Here is a 4,807-nt window from a genome sequence, read left to right as displayed (position 1 = left end):
GCCTGAGGACTGACTGAAAAAAGCAATGTCTTGGTGACTGGTTTGCATCTGACTGCATCCTATCCAGACGACTGCTGAGTTCCAATATGCATTTGTGAAGCATGTTGTACCCAGCAGACGTTTGCTCACCCAAAAGCTTGATGGCATTCTGGAAGGCTGCATTCAAATGCAAAAATTCAGGCGCATAGCTCCTTTCCTGACCTCTCTGGCGCTGCCGTCCTGACCCCAAAGGTGGTCTAGATGTTGCGGCAGTGTCAGAGGGGTGGGGTAAAGGGAACTCCATCTCATCACCTGCAGCTTGAAGTGACGAAGTCCACCCTGCTGCTCCAGTGCTGGTGGATGGGGCCGAGGGATCACACAAAAGGGAAGGTGCAGACACAGAAGGGTCGACGTGGTCCACGCTGGCGGACCCCTGAGGGGTCGCTCCAGAGGGGTGCAACTCTGATGCAGGCTCCCGAGTGCTGCTGACAGTACTGTAAAAGAAGAAACAAACAAAAAAATTAGTATCTTGATATTACAATTGCCCTTGCTGCCAAAAAAAAAATAGAAGGTTACACATTTTAACAGTTTGACTGAAAACTTGTGGTGTTGAATATTTACCTTCTGCTCAGCAGCGTCGACCGGAGGAACGACAGGGCTCTAGAATGCTTATACCTGCTCCTGCGTCCTCTAGATCCACTCGGGGCCTGCATCTCCTTATTGAACTCCCTCTTGAAGCGATCCCTCAGTGACCGCCACCGCACGATTACCCTGTTACCTGGAAAGAGAAAGCAAAAAAAGGTTACTATACAACACATTAAATCATGCTAACACACGTTAATGAACTGTGAATACTTACGTGCTAGATCCTGGGCCCCAGCATCGAGTTCCTCAGTTATCAATGACAGCATTGCACACTTCCTCCCATAGCCGTCGGGTGACGTACTGGTCAGCATGGCGGCGGTCCGACATCTTCCATAGCGGCTCCCGACTTTGGACCGCTTGGATGAGGGTGTCCACATCTATGCCCTCGTCCTCTTCCTCATCCTGTTCGGGAGCATGCTGTGAAGCCTTTTAACAAAAAAAAAAAAAGAATAAAAAGGGAAAGATTATAACACATGAATTTTACAGTTTGCTAAACACCAAACCAAAAAAGGAACTTACTCTGCGGTGACTGCCGCGCCTAGCATTCCGACGGCTATGGTAGGTGCTCTGAGGAACTCTACGTCGAGCCCCGGATTGTGAAGACTAATAAAAAAAAATAAATAATAAATAAATTATGTGCTTGGATGGAAGCATATGTACTGTGTGTGTGCTGTGCTGAATGTTTGTGTTGAGTGTAGTGTGTTTTATGTGAGGATCTGTATCTGCAAAACTTACACTATGCGCTCCCGCTCCTCTCATTTCTCCACCCTGCCCGTCTCCTTCATGAAGCTCCTCTGCTGCTGCTGCTCCTCCTTCTTCTTCCTGTGAAAACAGAATAAATACATATAGGGTTCAAAAACATTACCAGAGATGTACCAAAAAAAATTTAGGAATAAAAAAAAAAAACCTCAGGTGCCTGACGATGTGAGGGGGGGCTCTCAGATGAAGACATTCTGCCTGAGTCTGTCTTGGTCCCTAGAATCTGCAAGTATAAAGAGAGTTCTAAGCTACTATACAAAAGGATAGACGCAGCTTTTCGGGACTTTATACTTACATGTTTTCAAAACTTTGGGGGGTCTGCCTGCGTCGTCTTGGTCCCTAGTTCCTTGGTCCCTAGAATCTGCAAGTATAAAGACAGTTCTAAGCTACTATAAAGTGGCGTAACTACAAAGTTATGGGCCCCAGTGCGAACTTCCAAATGGGGCCCCCCCGCCAAAATATTTTCCACCCAAATCCACATTCTGCCCCATCAGTCTCCACATTCTGCCCCATCAGTCTCCGCATTCTGCCCATCCATCTCCACATTCTGCCGTCTCTCCACATCTCACCAGAACAGCAGGAACCAGAAATCTGCTGCTGGTTGATAACAGAGAACACGAGCTGCACACAACCAGGACTGAGCTGCTGAGAGCTGAAGGACCTGATGTGACCTCATCGTCATGTGATCAGGAGGCGGAGCTGATAAATGCTGAAAGCCCTATGATAGTGATGACGTCACCACAGGATCTTCAGCTCTTTCTTTCAGAGATTCCCTCATTCAAAGTTAAAATACCAATACCCAAAAATGATAATTATGTTTACCCTAGTTATAACCAGATAACATTTTGTATACCAAAGGTTTGCATTCTGCATTTAGATATAGAACCTCAAACACCGTTATTGAATGTAGACCAGTTTTAAATTTATCTTGAAATCATACTACAGACAGTTTTGTGTAATTTTTATTACAATTTTTTTTCTTTTTTTTTTGTTTGGACAGTAGGAGCTACACTGCTCTTTATTTGAAATACCAGTACAGTATGTTAATGTATGAAAAATCACCCAAAAATGCAGAACACATCACACAGCATTTACAAACACACACACACACACACGTCACATCACAGCCATTAAAAATACCAGCACAGTATGAAAAATAAAACACATGTCAGGCAGGCAGGCGGTCTGGCACACATCACACGGCATACACACACACACGTCACAGCACAGCCATTAAAAATACCAGCACAGTATGAAAAATAAAACACATGCAAGGCAGGCATACACACACATGCTGGATGGCAGTACTCACATAGCAGTCTCTGGCAGGGTCTCGCTTGCTAGCGGGTATGTCTCGCTGGCAGGGTATGTCTCACTGGCAGGATCTCTCTCGCTGGCAGGATCTCTCGCTGGCAGGATGTCTCTCGCTGGCAGGATGTCTCTCGCTGGCAGGATATCTCTCGCTGGCAGGATGTCTCTCGCTGGCAGGATATCTCTCGCTGGCAGGATGTCTCTCGCTGGCAAGATGTCTCTCGCTGGCAGGATGTCTCTTGCTGGCAGGATGTCTCTTGCTGGCAGGATCTGTGTTCTCTCTTGATGGCACATTGAAAAATGAGGCCCACCTGTCCTGTTTATATAGTTTTGGGGTTGTCTGGGAAAAGTATCAACTTTTTGGAGCATGCTCAGTTTAAAAAACGGATTGGGGCGACGGATCCGCCAAATAACGGATCGCGACGGATCCGTCGTCCATAGGCGCCCATTCTATAAAATGACGGACGCGACGGATCCGTCGCGGACCGTTAATTAGGCGGCGACAAAAAACGTTACAAAGTCCGTCGATGTCTAGACAACGTCCGTCAAATTTCAACGGATCCGTCGCATGACGGATAGAACGGATGGCCATCCGTCACAATCCGTCGTTAATGCAAGTCTATGGGGGAAAAAAAGGATCCGTCAAAAATAAAAACGGATCCGTTTTTTGAGGAAAATGGCAGTTTTAGACTGACGCCAAAAAACTGAAGTGTGAAAGAGGCCTAAGGCCTCTTTCACACTTCAGTCGTTTGGCGTCAGTCACTTCCGACAAAGTGACGGATCGACGGATCCGTCACAATTGTTGAAAAAACGGATGTAACGGATCCGTTTTTTTGACGGATCCGTTACTCAGGGATTGTATATACTTTTTGGAGCATGCGCAATTGAAAAAAATTGAAAAAATGGATTGGGGCGACGGATCCGCCAAAAAACGGATCGCAACGGATGCGTCGCCCATAGGTGGCCATTCTATGAAATGACGGACGCGACGGATCCGTCACGATCCGCCATTTCAACGGAGACAAAAAACGTCTAGATGAACGTCAATGTCTAGATGACGTCCGCTAAATTTTGACGGATCTGTCGCATGACGGATGGAACGGACGACCATCCGTCACAATCCGTCGCTAATGCAAGTCTATGGGGAAAAAAACGGATCCGTCAAAAAAAAAACGGATCCGTTTTTTGAGGAAAATGACGGTTTTAGATTGACGTCAAACAACTGAAGTGTGAAAGAGGCCTAAGGGGTTAAACAGATATGGACAGTGACAACGCTGATCGTGGCTGGTGCAGCAAATTGTCCAGCAGACGGCTGCTGGATTGCCATCTGTATGGGGAGGCTATTCTCTTATATCTTGGGTCAGTTAAAAGACGTATTGGCGGTCATTAAGGAGTTAAAGGGACCGCAGATATTAGCTGGTGTGGGAAGCGCAGGACAGAATCACTGAAGAGCTGCTTACATAACCAGCTCACGAGAAAGACACCCGACACTGTTGCTAAGGGGTACTCACTGCCAGCAAGCAGCATCACAAGGTGGCTACAGTCATCACATAATATTATGTAATAATGGTATAATCACCGGTGACACTGAGAAAGCTTCAACTGTTAGAGAGCCCCCATAAGCAATCAGGGAGTACACATAACAATACCAGAGCACCCCTATAAGCATTCAGGGAGTAAACATAACAATACCAGAGAGCCCCCATAAGCAGTCAGGGAGTAAACATAATAATACCAAAGCACCCCCATAAGCAGTCAGGGAGTACACATAATACCAGAGCGCCCCCATAAGCAGTCAGGGAGTACACATAACAATACCAGAGTGCCCCCATAAGCAGTCAGGGAATACAAACAATGCCAAAGAGTACATATAACAGTACCAGAGTGCCCCCATAAACAGTGTCAGACAGTACACATGAGCAGTGGCAGGTCGTCCATATAAACAGTGTCAGACCTTACACATAAGCAGTCCTAGAGAATACACATAAGTGCCAGAGTGCCCCCATAAACAGTGCCATATTGTCCCCAGTGTCATATTGTCCCAATAGACAGTGTCAGACAGTACACAAACAGTACCATAGTGCCCCAATAAACAGTGTCAGTTATCCCCATA

At 46.3% G+C, this 4,807-nt stretch overlaps 1 long non-coding RNA gene across 3 annotated transcripts; it reads right to left on the bottom strand.

Moving 5' to 3' along the window:
- Positions 1 to 457: 457 nt before the first annotated feature.
- Positions 458 to 2,143, bottom strand: LOC143793886 (uncharacterized). Of its 3 annotated transcripts, none has more exons than XR_013220317.1 (4): positions 1,679 to 1,939; positions 1,532 to 1,606; positions 926 to 1,446; positions 458 to 757 (listed from the first exon to the last, which is right to left on the bottom strand). It is a non-coding gene; the product is annotated as an uncharacterized LOC143793886 (long non-coding RNA). The 3 variants fall into 3 exon arrangements; XR_013220316.1 differs by lacking the exon at positions 458 to 757 and adding an exon at positions 1,953 to 2,143 and having other exon boundaries at positions 878 to 1,446; positions 1,679 to 1,744; XR_013220315.1 differs by lacking the exon at positions 458 to 757 and having other exon boundaries at positions 878 to 1,446.
- Positions 2,144 to 4,807: the final 2,664 nt, after the last annotated feature.

The sequence above is a fragment of the Ranitomeya variabilis genome, chromosome 1 (assembly GCF_051348905.1).
Source record: "Ranitomeya variabilis isolate aRanVar5 chromosome 1, aRanVar5.hap1, whole genome shotgun sequence".
Lineage (NCBI taxonomy): Eukaryota > Metazoa > Chordata > Amphibia > Anura > Dendrobatidae > Ranitomeya > Ranitomeya variabilis.
The sequence above is the reverse complement of the archived record's forward strand: the minus strand, read 5'-3'. Positions and strand labels throughout refer to the sequence as shown.